We start from the raw sequence: 22,614 nt of genomic DNA, 5'->3' as shown, positions 1-22,614 counted from the left end.
ATCAAGTCTGTTTTTATGACAGTATGCACGTGAACGAGACCTCGATACCCAATAAAAAGGCCGTGAATAAATATTTTTATTTACATTTTGCAGCCTTACTACAAGAAAGTAATATTTTACTGTAATGCGTTGCTCTCAACACTGCTGACTTAACGGAGATGATTTCGCCCACCAGTCCCACCATGTTTTATTGTCTGATTATACATACTGTCCATCTTTGATGATAACCTCCACACACAGATAAAACCTGAAGGTCTCATGATCAACAGGTTTGTTTCATAATAAATACGTTTCAGTTTCAGCAGAGTTTCAGCAATGGGGTTTGATTCCGTGAAAATATTCAGGATTAGAGCTTTAAAGACTTAATGCTACATTTTGGGAAATGCACATTCCCTTGAGAGTTAGATAAAAGATCAATACCACTCTTGTGTCTTTACAGTAAATGTGAGGCTGCAGACAGCAGCCAGTTAGCTTAGCTTAGCTTAGCATAAAGACTGGAAACAGGTGAAAAGGCTAGCCTGGCTCCATCCAAAGGGAACAAAAGCTTACTAATTAACATGTGGTATCTTGTTTTTTACCCCGTGCAAAAGCATCTAAAACAGACCCCGTCCGGTGACACCACAACTTGTTGCTTTGGTGCTGGAGATTTATCATGTTTGGACAGATCCAGGTTAGTTTTTTCTCCCATTATGAGTGGTATCAATCTTCTCATCTATCAGCAATGGGATGAAAAGCATGCATCTCAAAATGTCAAACTGTTCCTTTAATGAGCTTTCTGTTAATCTCTTCCTGTGATGTTGTGGGCTCTAATTCATCGTCTCTCATCTTCGCCTCGTTTACCCTCTTTCTCTGCCCGTGACTCTTTGTAACCTCCCTTTTTTCTCTTTGTTTCACTTCGTGCATCCCTCTGCCTTTTCTCTTCTGGATGGGAGGCTAAATTAGTGTGTAATTATAGTCGCCGGCTCTTGGCTGTGTAGCTCTAATGGAACGGAGCCTCTCCATATACCTCAGCAACGGTCTGACAGACTCCAAATGAGAGGGGCTCATGCTCCCACATGCTGGTCTGTATCTCTGCACGCACATTATACTGATAGCTCACCCCATCCGAAGCTGGAATTTGATCCGATGAGATACAGAGAAGATGACATGGCTGATAGCTGTGACATTTCTAATGACTGTCATTGTTGTTGCAACAGCAGTTGTTGTTGCTGCATTCATTTCTACTGTGATGTTTGCATTTGAATGCACCGCGCACTCTACTGTATGTTTCATAGCACTGCTTTGTATAATGAACTAGTTAGAGAGGTTCATGATGAATATTTGTGGAGTGGAATTTTGTGTTGGGTCATTAGAAGTACAGTATATTTTCATAAATAATGCCAGTCATGCCCATACGCACACATACACGCACACACACACATACACAGACACGCACACGACGACAGTGATGCTCATTATCTCCTCGCAGTTGTCCCCATTTTCATTCCTCCAGCAGCAGAGAAGAGGTTTGTGAAATCTCTCCTGAAAAAGCACAGCACCACAGAGGCCAATCATGACCCAGATTCATTTCCTCATTGTTTAAAGGTAAGGCTCAGATTTGGAGCTGCAGGTGCGCCGTAGGTACACAAAACATTTCCCCTCCTTAAATATGCGCTGCCATCTATCTTCTCACACATTTTCTCAGCTGGAACGGAAGCATCACAGTTACATAAGCCCTTTAAGGAAGTGGCATCATTGCAAACTGGGGCAATTTAATATTGTTTTCTCTGGAAGTGGTAAGGATCAAGCAAACTGAGCCACAGTAATGAAGGTAACAGGGAGGGAGGCGGTGGTGGGGGTTGGTTCAGGTTCAGAGAAGAAGACAGAGACATGGTTGATGTAACAAGGGAGGGCAAGGATAAATTAAGAAGGCAGCCAGGGGTCTGTGCAGAGCGGTAAACTTTGAGTAAGGAGCATGAATGAATAGCTGAAGTGGAGAAGGAACTTGTTGAGATGCCACTTATCTTATACACTAAGGTGTTCTAACAAAACACCCCGCTGTCATCCCCGAGCAGCCAAATCCCAAGTCACTTATGTAGCACTGCAAAGAAAGAAAATGCTGTAGCTGTTGCAACGTAATTGCCCTTCTTCTGCAGCTTTTACTACCAAAGAAAGGACAAGCGGGAGAAACAGCAAATATGTTGCGGCGGACATAAGAAAACAAGCAGCACACACGTTATCAAAGTGAAACAGGACCGCCATTTTTATTTAACACCACAAGCACAGCTGGAAATGCTGGAATCCAAACAGAGAGGCCTTAACGTACACCTTAATAATGCGCCATCTATGTGTAATTATAGTTTTAATTCACCATATGGAACTTTGTATCTCCTAAGAGCTGTCCACAGTGGGGCTGTAAACCCTACACTGTGTTACAGATGAAGTGTTAGTCTGGCTGTTCCCAGCAGTACGGCAACTAGAGCAGCTTCTGATGGAATATTTAATGCGGGAGACTCTAAGAATGGATTCCTGCAACATTTCTCACATCTCCTCACTACACGTTGCTCTCTCTCCCGTTCGCCTTCTCCGTCTCTACCCTTCCTCTCTCTTCACACGCTGACATAAGAGCCACGCACAACAGATGCAACACAAAACACATACAAGTGTGTTTGCTTAGGAGTGTTTCGTAAGTGCAAAAGCTACTCTGTGGATTCTTCTAGTCGTCTATCTGCGACTGCGGCGATAAAACGCACACGCGCCTGTGAAAATGTACCCCGAGACAGAGGGGGAAGCTTTAAAATTAAACGCAAGGGCAGGAAAAACGGAGGGGAGGTGTCTAACAGGAGAATGAGCCACGCCACGATAAATTATGTACTGCTGAAATGATTCCACTTCCCATTGTTCTCTCCAAAGGGCCACAGCTCTGCGGGATCCAGCCCCTCACTCTCCATCAATGGATAAAAGGTGCAAAGGCAATGAGAAGAGAGGGAAAGATGGAGGAATTCAAAGAGGCAAACAGGAGGTAATTAGAAAGGGAGAGAAGGCAGGTATGTCCATGAGCTGGAGTGGCATTTGTTAATATGTAAAGTATATTTTTAATTAGTTTCTGTGCAGGAGACGGGAGGTCAGGAGGAACAGAATGGTGAGATGAGGGAGGGAAAGAGGAATGGGGGTGATGACAGCTGAAAGGTTTTACTGGAAGCGTTGGCGCTGGAGAGAAAGATGGATGGAAGATGGGTTTTACCAGTGAGCACGCTCACTGACCTCTCTCACACACACACTTTGCTGAAGGAAAAGTAAAACCGGGGCAAATTAAATGGGAATTTTTGCTTAGGCATTTCTTTTTTTCCTCTCAATATGACCGTGCAACAGGAAGCACAGCAGAATGAACACAAATAGTGAAATTTTAATCCTTATTAGCAGGAGGTTCTCAACCATGTCTCCTGCAGAATATGCTTGTATAGCACTGATTTGCTTTGCTTTTTAGAGGAAATGTAATTGCTGCCTGATTATGTTTACTGGCACTGTTTTCACCAATCCAGGAAGTGTGCCATCCTTATACTGTCACAGGGAGGAGGTCAGGTTGGATCATCAAAATTCGATTTATATACCACTAATTTGAAACAGAGAGTATGTTTTGAGACAAATGTTATGCCAGCTCAATTTTTTTTTGAACTGACAACGTATGCCATTTATTTTTCTCAGCAGTATCTGCTCTTGCAGGGCGATATCTGCCTGCTGCGAATAAGGAACGATTAAACGTTTTTATGGTTGCGTTTGGGTGCTCACAGGTTAGGGAAAGAGCGTGGTCTTGGTTGACTTAGAATTAGAAAGACAAAATGCACTTGACAGGCGTCTTTGCTTCATTATTATTTAACTGATAAACCAGGATCTACCCAAACCAAAGTGCTTTTGTTGGCTGAATCTGATCACAGGTGGCAAACTCCAGTCTCCAGTGTTCACCCCCGTCCACCCCAACCACCTCCGTTTGACTTGAAGGTGGGAATGGGGTTAACGTCCTGTGTCTCATGTGTTATTAAGTTAAAGGCTACTAAAATTTCACAATCCACCACAATCTTCCCTAACTTTAACCAAGGACTTTGATATGTCTAACCTATAAATATGTTAACTGCACTCTGAGAGAGGTTCAGTGCCAGGAGTGGATATTAGAGGAAGAGCAAATGAAATATGTAAAAGTGGAAAAAATGAAATATTCAGTATGCATATTTTGCATTGGCTATAAACAGTGTAGAGATATGTTCATAATCTAAATGGTTTCTTATAATAAATGTAATCTGAGCTGCATTTCGGCTCCTACTCAACATTATTTCGCTATCGCATATTAGATGTATATGAATGTAATTTCTAGGAGGTCAAACTATGACACACTGATCATTTTCTGTAAATATTGCAATGCATCAGCGAGGATTTAGTCTTTCAAAGTTTACTATTTACATTCACTGTAACCACAGCCTTTCCCTAAATGCGTTCCCTAATCCGTACTGCAGTTAGATACTGGAGAAAGCAAGAATTTGAAAAAGGTCAGCACTGGATGGATTGGATGGCGACCAGGGCCTTTCTGTGCTGTTTTAAAATTCCACCATCATACCTAGTAACCCCAGCAGCAGTCAGATATTGCACTGGAGCTCTGGGCTCATGCTTCTTGGGCCAGTGATGGCATGTCAGGAGTGATTATCATGATAGTCAAACGTAGGTCATTGTGCACATCCAGCTCGCTGTGCGCCTTTGTTTTCGATGGCGACCAGAGTGCTGGAAGCAGTCTGTGACAGGTATATTGTGGCCAGCAGCAAGATGGATGTGGCATTGTCCCGGCACGCTATCATAATCCAAAACCATTTATGTTCATCTGTTGCGAGAGAATGTCCCATCACCCATGGCTGCATGGTGACATGCTCATCAACATCTGAAAACTATGATTTCCTCTTGTCCTGAAGCGCTTCCATGTGATTGAGGAAACCATTATAGCTCCCGCTTCGGTTTTTTTGGTACCATTTATGTACGTACAATAGACCCACAGCAGCTGACACGTATATCTGGCAGCTGTGATGTGTTAAAGAGAAATTCATCTGTCTTTCCTTCCAACAGTTCCCGATCAGAAACCCCCCCCTCATCTAATTTTTGATTTGTCATTCAGCTCCTCAAAGAGATGTTTGCTCCGCAGGAGTTATCGATGTGCCATGCAGTGAAACACCGGGCAGTGGGGAGCCTTCTCCTTCAATCAGCGATTTAAGCCCTTTGTTTCCTCGTCATTGAGGCATCTCTACCTGTGCAGAATGCAACTGAATGATCACGGGCAAGGTTGTGCTTGCGAGTACGTATCTGCACAGAACATTTTGTTGTGGCTGTGTGGCATTTGCAAATTTGCATAATAATGTTGGGTTGTATACAAAGAGGTGGTAGCTTCATCCAACTATATAGAAGAAGTATCGGCGTATAGTTATCATTTCCTGCCATGTGTTGGCTTCCCTTTCACTGTTTTGTTGGGTAGTTTTTAATTTGCTGGCCACCTGTGGTCCGTGTTATTTCTGTCACTTTGATGCAAGCAGGTTTGATCAGTTTTTCTTTGATAGTTTTTTTTTTCCTGCACAATAAGGCAAAATGCTAAAATGATCTAACACACGTCTGCGTTTGGTCGCTTCCTGCCCTCAATACAGGATAATCATCACAAGCTTGTTTTTTTTTTTTTTTTTATCTCGGGGTCTTTTTCGTCTGCAGGGTTTCACACTATTATTCACCTCAAATGACATATGAGGCCAAAGTCAATATACTGTAGCAGTCCTGGTAAATGCTAATTTCATTTTTTGTATTTTGTCACGCAGGTCATGCTGGGTCTTATTCTTGAGACATAGACAGCACAGAAAAAAATGATTAATTGCAGGGGCTAGTTGGGGGCTTAATCATTTATTTGTTCGGTTCTAATAAGTTGTTAATAAGCTAAGGTGTGCACCCACCACACATGAACAATAACAATTACGGGTTAAGTTTTAAAATCAAAAATAGTAATAATATTAGGAGTAAATATGGGTCATAATAACCTGCTTGCACACATGACCCATGCGGCCATTTTTCCGGTGAGGATGAGCCCGGGAATTTTTGCTGGGGCATTTTTCTAGCCGCAGCTAACACTGATAGCAGCTCGTTAGCAGTTAGCACAAGTGAGCAGCAATAAGCGAGCCACTGTAGCATGTCCCAGGTGATCTCCCCACGCTCTAACTTGGTTATTTAAATTCTTGGTGGGGTTAAAGCTCCATCTAGCCCCACCCTATCCTTCTCTGCTTTGATGGGAAGGCAAATCTTACAAATCACTACTCAGAATCTTCCTTTGAATTTCAGGTTTTGCAAACAGAAATTGATAAAATACTAATATTATTTTGCACAGCTTCATTTTTTTTTCTTGCATTCCTCAAATCAAGAAGGCCTCCTGAGGCCCGGCGAATCTTTGGCACTGCAGGGCTGGGACCCACTTTGAGGTTATGAGGTGAATGAGAGAGTACATGGAGGGAGAGGAGGATTTTTGCAGAGCTGGAAGCGGGCTTTCAATATCTTTGATAAGCGCTTTCAGAACAGCAAAACTGGCAATGCACTTTGGTGCCATTTTTGGAAAAAGGTTATGTGATCTCTCCTCTCGCTCGCCCCCCCCCCCCCATCGTTCCGCCTGTTCTGTTCTTTTGCTCACACAACACCAAGGAGCTTCCATTTTTATGATTTTACACAGTCAGGTGCTATCACAAGAATCAGCGTGAGCACACATCAGATTAATGCGCAGCAGCCACAGCAGTCAGTCAGTGAGAAATAAAATATTAATGCGTTAATTATTAATTATTAATGCAGAGTTTTTCCAAATACCTATTCCTCCTTTACAGCTTTGATCTTGGCTAACTTCAAATCAAACAATAATTAGTTAGGAGGAGCTGTAACAGAAATTAACCTTGTATCATCCAAAAAAAGGCTGCATATCACGACTTACCCACCAGAACAAAGGAGTCACATGCATACGTTAGAGTCCGCTGTAGCCGCCTGCTTATTGTTCCACTATTCAACCAAATTAAAGAAACCTTGGACCCAGCGTGCATGAACTGAACTGCATCCATTGCAACAAGTGGGCCAATGCAGAACTGTAAAGAAGCGTATGGCTTTCATATTGTTTGGATAGTACATGCATTTGGTGCTGGGAAAGCTGACGGTGGCAGTGGGCCAAAAGTCAACACATAGCCAGCTTTCCTGTTCCTTTAACTAGCAAAGCAGATATAACAGTATGTTTGTACTTGGTGTGATGAATTCACCCACAAACACTTTTTTCACAGCTTTGTTTTCGCTGAGGTTCGGTCATAAATCACATTGCTATAAAGAGATGAGGTGCAGTGATTTTTAAAGCGACCCAGCTAAAAGAATATTTTGTGAGCTGAGAACATCTCTTAGGGCAATTCAGAGCAGATCTGAAAATACCACCTCCCAGAATTCTGCACTGCATGAACACAGGAAATGCATTACCTTAAGGCAGTGCGATGTGGAGTGCTGCATTCATCTGCCACAAAAACACTCCGTAAACTCACATGTGTTATCCACAGCACAAAGCTGGGCACGATAGATTCAAAATAGACTGACGGCAAAAAGCTGGACGGCCTTTTCAGGACAAATGAAGTATTTGACACTGAACAGAAAGAGAGGAGACAAAGAGGGAGGTCGATGAACAGCAATATTGTTGTAGATTTGCTCCTAAATTATGAAGAAATGTAATGTTTTTTGACTCCATTCCAGCACATAGTACTCAAAGACAGTAGATATTGTAGTAACAGTTCTGGCTGAGAATATGCAATTATCATTTTATTCTTACTTAAAACACAACATTTGACTTTTTGGCTAATGAATGGTTGTGTGGAAGAAGAGTCGGCAGAGACAGGGCTACAACATGTGAGAGAGATGGCTACAGGTGGTTCACACCATGACGGCTAATGATGGTCGGCGGGATGATGATGGGCAGCCCGAGCAGTTCCAGGAGGACACTGGCTGAGCAAACCTGGAGGAGGTGAGCTGTGACTGTGCATACAGTGTGTTTTCTGTGCAAACACAGCTCACAGACAGCCATGCTTTCACAGTAACTAAAGCGCCTTACAAGCTGCAGACCAGGATCTCAGCTAACCCATTACTAGGGCTGTAAAGATGAACTGATATGTATCGGAAAGCCAATACAGGAGTCAGAAAAAATCGATTACGGGCTTCAAAATCTCTCTCTGCAGTCCCGTGGCTCTCCTGCTACGTTCTCCAGTCACTAACAGGAGGGGAGAGTCAGGTAAGATGAGTCAATTTTACTTATGGTGTCCTTTAGGCAAGGAAAAATGAGGCAGAAGTGCAATGAAAACATCAACCCTTATTTCAGGATGTCTCCTATCAACTGAAATTAGACAAAAGGCCCTGAAAATATGACTTAAGTTGGGATAATTGAGTCATCTGAGGGTAAATTGACCATCTAACTTTTTAAACCTTAGCATAATAAAAAATATATACATTTGACCTCCTTTTAAAAAGTACTTCAATAATGGATTTTCCTCTTCCAAACAGTGCTATTATTCCTTTTCTTGAACTAACTTAAATAACATAAAACCAAGTCAAGTTTAATATTCAGAATCTTTTCATGTTTGTCGTTGCTGAAACAATCTCAAACACTTCTGTTAAATGAGGGTCGGTGCTCAACCAAATGAAAAGAACAGCCAACACAGTTTTTATTTTTATTCAAAATTATGTTAATGAAGAAAGAGTTCAAAATCTGCCAGTCACATATAATTAAACAAAATAAGGGTTTGGCAGAAAAAATAAGTTATTCCCTCCAGCAGTTTCTCTTGTGATTTAAAATTTTCTTAAGCTTCAAGCGCAATCAAAAAAGACCATTCACGGTTCCAATTAAGGGTGCAGGGAAATATGACAGGTCGAGGCAGCTTCCTCAGCACATCAACACGTGGGAAATATCCCTCATTATTTTCCATGAATGCAAAGGTGGGATTCTGACTGCCAGAGCCCCTGCAGATGCCTCCATAATCTGATGGATTTTCCACTCTTGACATCAATGGACGCTCCCTCCATGGGGTCGGTGCGGTCCTGGTTGGTTCTTCTCTTGTAGCCTCTTGGCGCGATGTGATGTCTGTGATGTTTAAAATATGGAAAATCAAGCCAGTTGTGTAAGACTACGGTGAAATAATTCAGTGCCTCATGGTAGGATGAGCTGAACGACCGGCTCTGTTTGCCCCACAGCATAGCACAGCCACTGTTTTGGAAAAAACTATCGACCTTATCAATTCAGGCTAATCATTAGCACAATTACTGAAATGGTTTTAAACCTCTTTTAAACCTATGTATAATACATATTTTTGGATTATGTCATTAAGCATGTCATGCACGAAACTTACTCTTATCCAAATAATTATACCTATGTGCTTCTCTCCATCACAGCCACATAGAAACAATGGTTTCATTACCCACTGGCTCATTTTGCCTCACTCTCACTTCCTGCTACGCTCCCACACTGACATGCATGTTGCACAGCGGTGTATAGTGCATTAGCAGTCTTCAATTGTATAATGAAATTTGCCAGTGGCACATTTAAACCTTGTTATTAAATTACAAAGGCGAGGTTACTGACAAGAGAAGTCAACAAAAGAAAAGTGAGGCTAGCATTAGCGTCCAAAGCAACTTCAGCCCCGAACGATACAGTGTTATTGAATTCCAGTAATACCAAATTCAGACAGCCAATGCTCACTCAGGAACTGAGGTAAACAATACCTGGACAGCATAATTTCACTGAACAACCCTGCAGTCAAAAAGTAATCCACATAGAAATAAAACAAGAGATAATTGATTTGTTTTAGCCACACCTTTATTATTTAAAAAGTAAAGACATCAAATCCTAATCGCAGCTCAATCCACTCAGCACTGAATCACAGTGTATCGCATCGTTAAATCTTTCGTTAAATGCATTTTGTATTGATTTCTGTTTCTAGACACACACTGAATTGACGGAGACAGTGTTGGCATTAACACTAAAATGCAAAGCAGCTAAAGTATGCGCCTTTCTCCTTATGTACAAAACAAAGTCGAACAGCTGTGGGAGAAACAACAATCATACATGCGACTGCTGAAAAACGGAGGCCACCTTTGCTGTGGCCACATGTTCCTGCATTTAATGAAGGCACACAGCAACAACAGCTGCTGCAGCTGCACTGAGACGACCAGACAAACATTACTGTCAGCCGTGGGTGCGTTCTGTCAGTTTGTTGTCCAATTCATTATCGAGCTATTATCATCATTATTATTAAATGTTAATTGGAGCGTGCTTCTGTTAATTTAGACCTTGTGTCGGAAGCGGTGGCACGTCTTGTTTGCTTTTTGTACTCATAGAAATGAAGCTGCACCTCAATCTCTCTCTGTTTCCCGTTGCTTTGCTCTCTGATTGCTGTGTGACAGGCTTGTGCTTTTTGCCTCCCACGTACCTCTACAGTAAGATCACCTACACTGCTAAATTGGCAATCCAAACTCCACCACATTAATACTGTCCCCTGAATGAAAACAGCCTGTGACGCCTGCTACATTTTCAGGTTTTACATTAGATTGCCCCACAATGTATTTCTGAGCTTCCCAGTCATTAAGATTTGGAGGTTGATGTGAATGTTATTTACTAACTTTTACTAAACTAGCAATTACGATAACTCTGATGTCACAGCAATTAGCATCTATAAAAGTTTAGCAACACGCTAAACCAATACTTAAATGTGGCAAACAGATATTCACTCTTAATATACTTCTTGCCACACGCTGACTTTAACCCCAAAAAAGTCTCACAGCATTCATGGTGAGCAGAATTCTGTGTCATTCATAGAGTTAATTCTGTTATATTCTCCTATTGTGATCTATAGCAACCACAGCTTTGTCAGTAAGTTGAACAGCACTTGCCCAAATGCATGCTGGCTCCTCTGGACCAGGAGAATAATGGGCTGCCTGCAGTCAGCCCTAATCTGAGGTGCCATATTGCGAGTGACATGTCGTGCAGCGGAGACCAGCCACACAGGATACAGCTGGAAAGTGTAGAGTGTGTGCCAGTCAGTTTAGATAAATCAGTAGCTCCCGGTGATAGCCCGAGCTGTGGTCATGTTGCGTATGCAGGAGCCTCAGCAGACCTTTAAAAGCAAGCTGGGCGGGCAGAAGCTCTGATGCACCTCTTCACTGTCAGTCTGGCAAAATGATAAACATGCATGTCGGAAAACAAATGCTGCCAGCCAAATTATTTTTCAGCACGTCGTGATTAAATACGATGCTTATACCCATGATGGTTTTGTTAAGCTTTCGTGTTACCCATAATATCCACTGACTGGACAAACCAGTGAAAGCTGGCCTGTGGAACTCCTTCAAATCTACTCCACAAAGACATTGAGGCAATGAAAATGGCATCTTCCCGATGGATTACCAAAATAACAAATGGACAGACCATATATGTCAAGTGGTACCTCAACATCCTCCCCTTACCCCCGAAACCTTATACTACTATCGTGAGCATGGGCTGAACTCAGAACCGCCTACTCCAAAACTTGATTAATTTCGGTGTAGTTCAACCAGTAATGTACTCTGAAAAGTCGACACGAGGTTTTACTATTATTAAGACAAATATTTTCCCTTTTCCAAATAAGAATTTCAGAAAAAGAGATTAAATAAACATGGTACATAAATATGCGCGAGCTAATTACGGTTTATATAAGTATTTGCATTTTGCATACGTTAATCATGACTAAAGTAGACCGAACTGTGCAGAGGAGCGCCACATACACACACATTTGCACACAGATCATTCTGACAATGCTGCAGCAGAACTCTTATTTGCTGCCTGCATGTGTTCGTTGGCACTCGTGGAGGGTGTATTTTCTGTTCTCCCTTTCGTTCTTTTCCTCTCTCATTTGTTTCCACTTTCTCTCCTACAGTATCACACATTCCCCTCCCCTCTCTCTCCCTCTATCTGTCTCACTCTCATTCTCTCTCTCTCTCTGTCTCATGTTTATTTCATAGGGCCCTCCAGCATCTCAGAATAAATAAATTATACATTTCATTATGCACTCATTCCAAAGCTCCTTTCAGGAAAGGGACTAAGCTCATTTGTCCCCGAGCCTCTGTTTATCCTAAATGACTGCATCAGACATGATCATGAGTGTCTGGGAGCCCTGACTGTCCATGCTCATTTGTCATGTACCAGACCTAATTCCCATAAAGTCCACATTCCTCTCTCTAATACCGCAGCCTGGCGCTGATCCTGGGATTAGATACAGCAAGTCGGCAGAGAAAGCATGCGGAAGCACGCACCGAAAGAACGCTCGCTTAAATTACGGTAGGTGCCTGTCAAGTTAATGCTCATACCTGAAGCTGACAGTTTTCATGTTTTTGAAATGCATCGGGGTGAAATTGTTCCAGAATTGATTGATTGATGACACATTGATTATAAACCGTATTTTCCGAGAAATTTGGTTTTGTTTTGCTCTTCCTTCCACGTATTGGTTTTAATGGCAGACTGCACTGGTCCGACTGGGTCACGCTCTGCCTCCTCCTCGTCTTCGTGCTCATGTGTTTGCGGATGCTGCTGTGCCATGCTGGTGGCCCGTGCGTGGTGGTGCACTGCTGCTGACCGACTGACGTTAGTAATGTCGTGTACTTGGCCCTTCTCCTGCAGACGAGCCACTCACGCTGAGGGTCAGTTTGACCCGTGGTGGTGGTAATGCTAGGGCCGGTGAATTGTCCAAAAAGTAGCTTATTCCCTTCACACATGGACACACAAACACACAATGACTTGTCCATATGTGCTGCACAAGATACACAATCCATAGGTGCACATATGGCAAACTAAGTCACGTAGATTCACACATGCACACGCAGGACAACACACGCATGCGTTCATGTAGATACACAATGCCAGTAGAACGCTTGGACTCACTTTCCACCCCATATGGACCCTCACGGCCATCTGTCCCGCTGTCGACGTGCCAGGCGCTGCTCGATGAATCTCCTATTTCTCTATTGGACCATTGTGCTGCCCCACTGCAGTAGGCCTCAGCATTTTAGCCCATTTTACATGAACTGTGGTAACCCAACATGAACACTAGCCACACTTCAGCGAACTGCGTCCCAGAGGAGCAACTCCCAAGAGCTGCTGAGTTTTAAGCCGCTTCCACCACAGTTATACTGTAATAGTGAATATGAATTTCTTTCTTGGAATATAGCTAGACTACATACATCAGTTTGGGATTGTGCAATATGGTTGAAATCAACATTTAAATATTAATAAGAACACTTTCCTGATATATCAGCTTGTATAAACAGAATCAGACTGAGGTTCAATGCAATGAGCTGTGCTCCACTGTGAAGCCTTAAATCAGAAATAACTTTAAACACATGCAAAACAACTATTTCAATTACTCATTTTATGCAAATCGTTCATTTGTTAAACAATGTGTCATCACAATACGAGGGCAGAGAAAGCGTGTAAGCAATGATATTAAAGCTAACAGTATTTCATATTTTTCTTATTATAGTATAAAACAACATCATTCTTATCCTTTAAATTATCAGTGCGGTAGATACATAAATACACTTTTCCTGGAAGTATTTTAGCCTTTAAACCAAACAGTCAAAAACTGTACTGCTTGTATTACAGTATACATGCTGTATACACTGATGGCAGAAGGAGTTGGTTTATATACACTGTAGTCACATTTCTATATCTGCTCTGTGAGTAAGTACGCCACTTTAAATTTCCTCTTTCTGTCGCCTCTTCCATGCATATTTGTGTTACAGGCTTTATTCCTCTTTCTAAATATGTTCCTGGTCCCAGTCTGGCAGAGCCTGAGTCTTCTGGGTGCTGCACCAGTGATATCTCTGGAAGAGCATGACTCACACTCCCGACCCTGCGAGTGTGGAGCAGGAGGCCCCGGGGGAGCCGGTCTGTTAGGAAGGCTGTTCCAAGGAGCTGATAGGCTCACCTTAAAGGTGTGATGCTATCCTCAGACATGTCACTTCATCCAAAAAAAAAGCAACCCTGTCACTGTCTGGCAGTGCCTTTTCAGATAGAAAACAAGTGAGAAAACCCAGGGTTATTTTCGAGTTATTTGTTCTCTGCCTCCCCTTTGATCACACGTCTCTTTCTTGTGTAAATTACAAACAGACAAGAGTCCTCAAGGAATAGAACAACAGTGGCAATAGTGATGGACGGACAGCACACGGGAGGCAAAGTTATGTGTTTGCCATGAACTCATGGGCCATATAATAGTGAATAAATAGAGAGGTGTGAAATTTGTTTTTGGTTTATATAGCAATAGCTTCATCGAGACCAAGGAAACATACGCAGACAGCCAACATATGAGGCAACTGCATCTTCCATTCATCAATTCATCCATTCAGGTCACAGGGAGCTGGAGTCTCTCCCAGCTGGCGCGTCCATATGTTTAATATCTTTGAGACACAATAGCATCTCAGACCCTAAACACCTTTAAAGGATTACTAGGCGAGAATTGTTGGTTACTGTTTGTAAATGCAACATTGAAACCTGGATGGGGATGGGAAGAGATAATCATTTGCCTTAAAATACCTGGTTTTGTCAGCACAAACAGGGAAGGAAAATGTGTTGATATCTTGTTAAAAACACCAGGTCTTGGCGTCACAAACACGGCTAGAAAATATCACAACGTCTCCTTAAAAATACACAGTTTTGTTGCCACAAAAATGGCTCAACCGGTGGTCTGCTGCCTGGCATCATCTTGCCATCCCCTTCTCCTCCTCCTCCTCCTACACGCACTGGTTATCTGCTCTACGTCACTTTGATACCTGTTGTAGAAACATTGATGAAATGGGCAAATTTAACATGTACAATGCAAACATTTCAGTCTGCACAGTTCTCACCTGTAGAAAGGAAATTATTTTTGGTTTGTGTGGGATTATTCAGTTGGTGTATAGTAGCAAAAGTGAATTATAGTCATGTTGGCTCATTGGGGAGAGCTGAGTGATGAATAAACAGTGTGTAAAACCAGATGGAAATCTTCGTGTGTCACAATGTCTGGTGTTACAGACTTGCACAGGATCAGTCACATCTTTGACGAAGACGAGCTTGCTGTCCTCTGCGGAGCAATGCTAACCCTCGTGGCTTAAAGTTGTGTGGCGGAGGATTCCTCTCCCAGCACAGCAATGACCTCGAACATGCATCAAAGATAAGACAGGACTGTTTGAAGTCCAGGGAACGGGGAGCAGCCCTGCCTCGGAGGCTTTCCCTCCGCAGTCACCAGACACCCTCTCTCTCTCTCATATATCACGGTGTGTCATTCAGGACACACTTCAAAGTTTATTGAATGAGAATCTGGCATCAGTCTTTATGAATCTCGCCCATATTTTCATTTAGTTTACTGCAGGTCCCTAGAAATGTCCCATAGATCAATGCAGAGAGATATTTTTATCTTCTTCACTATGAATTTCTGGTACAACGCCCATCCTCGTCTCTCACTGATTACACTCACTCATCAACAAGATTCTCAAACTTGAAGTCTTTCACTTGGGACCAGCTCTACCGAGAGGAGAGGAGTGCCATGTACAAGTACCGTGGACTTAACTGCTTCACGCCCAGCAACCCCTAAAAGGCATGCTGGAGGTGCACGCTGCCCGATGAGGCCAGCAGAACTACAACATCACATCAAAGAGCGACGTTACCAACCCCGGCACAGTCAATTCAAAAACACAGCAGGTGACAAGGAGGAAGTTGCCAATATGTTCAGAAACACAACTTTTACATCCTACTTTCAGCAACTCATTAGCGCCATCGATGTGGCAAAGCTGACCGATCAATTTCTGATTAGCTCTGCACCGCCCTAAATCATGTTCAATAAATTAAAATCAATTTGCCACTGATGAACTCCAATACATCCTGTTTCCTACGACGTAATTGGAGTTCACATGTGGTGAATGGATTTTAATTCGCTGAGTGTGATTTAGCATCGTGCATAGCTATCCATTATAGCTCCAACATGCTTGTGCTAATTTAAGGCCAGAAACGAAGGCAATTTGATGTACTGTGTGAATGCAAGGATGCAGGTTACAGAGGTGGTGCAATCTGGTAGTCATCTCTGAAGCACCTCCATGATTCGGGTCTTTATAGTGAACTGTGTTAAAGAAAGCCAGACATACGCAGTATAAAGGTAAGAGAGCCCACCTGGAGTTTGCCAAATGCCACTCCAGGAGTATGAAGTACAAAGAAAAAGATTATCTATTCAGATGTGACAAAACGTTTAACTCTTCTTCATCTGGTGAAAAGCATAAACTCACAAAGGGTCTGCACAGGGATGAGTGCACCTCTCAGCAGCAGGGTTCACACGGTTGGTGGGGACGGAGGGAACAATGAACGGGTCCAAATACACAAACACACACACATTTGAAGACCTGTTCCACAGAACGCAAGCCCAGACAATGCTGGAAGGAAGTCTGACAAAATCCCTGAACGTCCTTGAGTGGTCCAGCCAAAGCCTGGACTTAAATCTCTGATCCCAGTAAAGATCACAGTTCACTGGTTTGCCTCATCCAATCTGTGAGGGAAAAAAGGGCCAAAATGCCCCAAATCAGGTGTGCGAAGCTGGTCGAGATGAAGAAATTGCTCATCTCTGCTCCTGAAAAGTAGTGAATTAAAAAAGAAAATGGGCCAAATAGCTGGGTTGTAATTGATTTTTAGAATAATGATGTGTCTGATAATAATGTGAAAACACTGTAACCATGTGAAAGGGGTCGCTCATAGTGCGACATCTTTTGGCTCTGTGCTGAAGACTGTATTGTTTATTTGCACTGTGCTAGATGTATGTTGTCCTGGCTTTCAGCTTGTAGGCTTGCAAAATTTCTGTGTCTGTCACTTCCTTTAGCGAGTTACAGAGGCACTGTGGCAGGAAAAGGTACAAGCCAGACATGTTCTGAATTCAAAGAGTGACACATCAGCAAATCCCAGACCCACTTACTGACTTGAATCAGACACGTTTCCTATATAGTCATGTTCAGACAAGGTACTCCGCTTTGATACCTGTCATAGCTCTGCATATCACAGAAAGCAGGACGGTACGTAGGAACTAGAGCAGGGAGGGAAGGAAGTGAGGATGAAAAAAGAAAGAGGAGAAGATTTACAGCTTCAGCACGTAAATCACTCTGGCATTGTTGTTGCTCTTACTAAAAGGAGCTAACTGGCTAAATCTGGTAGCAGTTGTGAGCGTGCTTGCTTAAGAGACAGGAGGCAGGTGATAAAAGAAGTCTGTTATTATGACCGTAAGAATGATGAAATAACATTTCATAATAATGAGTCTTTGCTGAGTTTAATTTATGTAACTGTTTGTTTAATACTGAACACTTTTACAGTTTTAGTTTAATTCACTCATTAAAAGACTGCTAAACTGAGCCCTCTTCATGCTCAACTGCCAAAATTCAGATGGGAGACGCTCTGAGTTGAGGAAAATGTTGAAATGCTCGCCTGCCTTTAAGCGTTTAACCTTTACAGTATCAGGAGCAGCGAGTGCAGGGAACTGAAGACACCACTCAGGGCTGATAAAGTCTCAAAAAGCTCCTGCACTTGTTAGTCAGTGAATAATTTAGCAATTTTTATGTACAGACACTTCTACTAAAAAGATGCCGGAACTGATCATCAATCAACAACAATGCAATGAATGAGCTCTTTGGAAATATTTGCAGTTTGTCAAAACTGGAAATGCTAGTATGCATTTGTATTTTTATTAAACATAATATTTATCAAAAAGAAATGCTAATTACTGAGTTAATGCATTATGATGCATCAATTTAATAATATTATGGACAGCATGATAACCATTATAATCCTAATATACTGTCTGCTAAATGATATAAATTTGTGTAAATTAAGAAAATAACTTTGCATTGTACTCCTCCACTTGTGGTATCCGATCTGTGTTCTTGTTTTCAGCATCGCATGTTGTAAATTGCAGCCCAAACATCCAAAGTAAAAGTGCTTTGAGGACAGAGTGGATAAAAGCTATGCTACACAGGAGTATGTTTTAATCCTGTATCTTTTTTTAGCTTCTATAAATTTTTGCAAAGGGTAATAAAATATGAAAGATTTCGGTTTCTACAACATGCACGCAAGCACAAGTAAAAATCTTATGTCTGACGTCGTCTATGCTTCTTCTATTCCTCCCTCCAGCACCAGCCAGGCGGGATGAATTTTTCATAAGTCCTGACTGAAGAAGAAGACAGACAACGCAAATAAATATATAACTGAGAAAATGTGTACAAATCAGTTTTTACTGTAGGCCAGGCCGATAACTCAAATGGCTCAGGCAACACGGGCTTTGATGTAAGAACAGACTTATCAAGGCAGAATTGTTTATTTGACTGAGCTGCTGTTTGCAGCTGAACTGCAGAGAGGGTGATGAATATTAAATGGTCGGGTCAGGAAGTTGAGTCTCAGACTGAAAATCGAGTATTGTCAGGTCACAACCTCGTGACCACGTGTCAGCGCTGTGAAGCTCGCTTAGCCTCCCTTTATTGGCTGTTATGCAAGTTTGGATGCCGGGGCTTAAATTCTGTCACTGCTCGGACAAAAGCTGAGCCCCCGGGGAGCTGTGTAAGTGCAGCATATTGACCGCTTTACTAATCTGTCTTAACTTTTGTACTCCTATACTGTATTTATTTATTTAAAGATCCGCTCCACACATGCATTAAGGCGTACACAAAATGTGTCTGACATGACTTTTGCAGAACAAAAGTATAATCACCTCATTAAAAACAACACATAATCCTTCTCCCTTATTAAAAATTCCAGAATAAATAAATACGCAAACATTTTTAACAAGTTTAACCGCTGAACACCAGATATCTGCTTCCTCACTAGCCGTATTTATATCATCATAGGTGTTCTTATGCGCATTTTGAGATATGGAAAAGTTTGATGGAAACTTTTGATGGAATTTCCTCAATTTCACAAACAGGTTTTTACACTCGTTTGGAAAAGTGTTGACGCGCTAAATGGGAGATGGAAACACCTTTGCTGAAGAAGTTCTGACGTAGCGAATGTAACTCACATGACTGATCAGCTGTTCCTGCTGGAGGAGGAGAAGAAGAAGAAGAAGAAGAAGAAGAAGAAGAAGAAGAACAAGAACAAGAACAAGAAGAAGCAGAAGCAGAAGATAATAATAGTCTTCCCATAATGCTCTTCGTCTTCATAATCTTCTTCTCTGGACAGAATGAAGCATGGCTGATATGAGCTTACATGGGTGAACAGCTGCACAAATGAAACAAGTTTCTCCAGACTTCTTACCATTTTTATCTCTGGTGGCTAAGGTGGCATTCTTCTTCTTCTTCCACTCTGTTTATTATCGCCATGTGTGACATGGCTCATACAGCCAACTTCAGACAAAACCTAGTTTATTCACTTTTATTCACATTTTCTATGTTTTTCTCTTAAAATTCGCTTGACAATAGATGCAAACACAGCTGCTGTAAAGACCGGTCTCAGTGTGTGTGCACTGGAGGCTTCAGGCTTCACACTTGTGTACGCTCATCGGGCTGCCTCTTAAAATCAGATTTTTAATTATAGAGACAATTTACACTTCCAGAAATGAACGTGAAAACAGCCTTCTAGTGTCAAACTCAGCACATGCATTATTGAACGCAGTGAAGCTCAAACTGACGAAACAAGAAAAAAAACACCTTTTTGACTGGAGGGGGGCTTTAAGGGATGCATTTCGAACCTGGTGGTGGGACAGGGAAAGTCTTCCTCTGAAGTGTTTCCTTTTGAATTATAGTCTTTAAATTTAATCAAGCGCATTAAGCAAGCACATTACAACCAAGGTGTTGGCATACGGCTGATCCCTGTCTGCGTAATGAAATTTCACATCCCTTTGCTGCTAATGGGGGCTCATTTACAGCGAGCGAGGCTTTCATCAGAGTGACACAAACATCACATCCTCAGGGCACTTTCAGACCTCACAGGTGATGTTATGAAAGTTAAGTTCATAAAATTCAGATTAACCTTTAATCATTCTAATCCCGCTTCAAAGCCTGTGTGTAAAATAAATAATACAAGAGGGTTTCTGTGTCAATAACAACTCGGCTTGTAAAGAGCATTTGAGTATCTTGCAAAACATTCTATAAATAAAATGAATTATTATTTTATTTCATGGATAAACACCAGGAAGTCACAGTGAGCCATACCAGTAAGACCCTGGAACTTGCAAACAATTATTAATGACACCTGTGGTTACCTTGCTATGACATGTAAAACTGTCTGCTGTGGAAAAAGGCTGATTAACCTGTCAGCTGAGCCATGTTCTCTGAGCGAGTGTGTTTTCTCCCTTTCTTGTGGCTCTGCCCTCAAGAGACTCGTCAAGCTGCTGTGCTATGACAACAGCGAGGGATCGAGTGGAGGCACAAATCAAAGACGGCAGCGTGAAACCGCGACTCACACGCTCGACATGCTGTCAGCGATATAGGAGAGGACAGAACCCAAACGCAGACACCAGAAGATCACGAAGAACACTGAGGTAAACGTGACGAAGCAGAGTATCGAGTGGTTGTGACTGACAGAAGGAGACGCCGCGAAGAGGCACAGTGCGTGGCTCAACAATATGGTGAAAACACTGAGAGGGAGGAGGGTTTGAAAGGTTTAAATGCACTGGCTGGGAATCAGGCGATGAGGCACAGCTGCTGTTGCAGCTTGCAGGTCATAGGGCTTGAAGAGGTGATGAGAAACAGGTGTGTAGAGCTGAGGAACAATGAGGATGCCTGTGGACAGGTGAGCTGTAGAAGACACTGCAGGCCATAAAGGAGGTTTGTAAAGACTGACACTGTGTACTGGTTTATTTGGATATTTGGGATGATACCACACTGAATCCACTTTTGACTCTGAGAAGAGAAGACGGCCACATTTTGAAGCAAATTGCTGCTAAGGGTGTTTAAGTATCTTAATTGCCTTTCAGCCCCCCTTCATTCACCCCCTCCCGCTCCTCTGGGAGGGCACGCCTCACAGTTTGAAAACCTTTACTGTATATGCACTTGTAATTTACACATTTTTTTTGCAGCCATGAGTAGACTCTCAATTTTCTTTCCTTGTGGGGCGATAGTGTCCATCGACAGCAGTAATCAGTCTTTTTTTTTGTATGCCATTATTATGCAGTGCTATTATTTATTAAGCATTCTGGGTTCATTAACAATATGCTTATGTATTATTGGATATGGACAGCTTTTAGTGAGATTTGTCTTGTTTATGAGACATTGACATTTTCAACATACAACAGGATGAAGTAACTGACCAGCAGGGCTTTTTTTTTCAAGACTCAAGACCTTAAATAGATTTTTTTGGGCCACTTGGGGCCAATACAAGGAAGTTATGATCACAGCGCTGACATACTATTATCTTTTACGATGATATGACTGGAGCTGGGTACTGGGTCACTGAAAAAAACAGCAGCACGTAGTACATGTTGTACCAGACATAGAAAAAAAATTGCTGTTTAGTATTGACTTTCTTACAGTGATTGACTGCAAGCAAATCAATTGAATGCGACGTTTGATTGGATAATTGATTACTCGGCTAAATTACTCACCTTTATACATTATGTGGCACCCGTACTGTAGTTTAAAAAAGTATCAGATGGAGTCGGGTACTCTATCAGTGTCGATATGACTTTAAAGGTACTGGTATCGTCATTTTTAAAAGCGATGTGACAAACTCATAGACGAACAGTTTTCTGGCTGCCTGGTGAAGTCCAGTGTTCACTCTCTTTTAGTTGCTCTGTTTTGTTCTCCACCAGCTCCTGAGGGAAACATCTGGCTGTTGAGCAGGTAGTGTAAAGTAGATTTTTGCTCCCTAAAATGTTGCTGAGAGCACTGAAAGTGAACCAGTACAATAAAGTCACTTGCCAGACAGCAAAACAATGAGCTGAAACTCAATTTAAAGCTCTGTAAACCTGAGCAGCAGAGGCAAGCGATAATTCTCCCTTTACATTGTTTTCGTCGTTCATCATGTCATTGATTAGCCTTTTTATCCAAATGCTGAAACCATTTCAGTGTTTTTCATACTTACTTTTCATGCTGTGAGCTGATACTCCATTGCAAACATTGTATAGAAGACAAATATATACATTGTAGCTTCGCAGATATGTTTCCTAACATTTCCTAATTAAGATGATAGAAAATGTTACCGGGTTGCATTATTGTTCCTTTACAACATACAAACTGGTTGCTAATGTAATTATAGTTGAAAGTAATTTTCAGTATATAAAAAGAAGAATAAAAGAAATGTTGTTCTACCTGACCGTGAAAGATATTTTAATTCAAATTTAATTGAATTTAATTACAGAAAAATAAGCATGTTTATATAGGACAGACATCCACTTATAATGTGCATAAATTAACTTCATCATTACTGTAATATCGTATGTTTATAGTACCATATGACTTTATATAACTTCAACAGTCACAATTAAACATGAATTATGTATAAGTAACCTGATTAAATGCGAAAAGACAAGTGAATGCATGCACTGCTGTACAAAGCTGATATTAACATATTCATAATACATATGGTTTGCTGCTGTAGCT

This window comes from Chaetodon trifascialis, chromosome 20 (genome assembly GCF_039877785.1).
Source record: "Chaetodon trifascialis isolate fChaTrf1 chromosome 20, fChaTrf1.hap1, whole genome shotgun sequence".
In the NCBI taxonomy this organism is placed as follows: Eukaryota; Metazoa; Chordata; class Actinopteri; order Chaetodontiformes; family Chaetodontidae; genus Chaetodon; species Chaetodon trifascialis.
Note: the sequence above shows the minus strand (reverse complement) of the source record.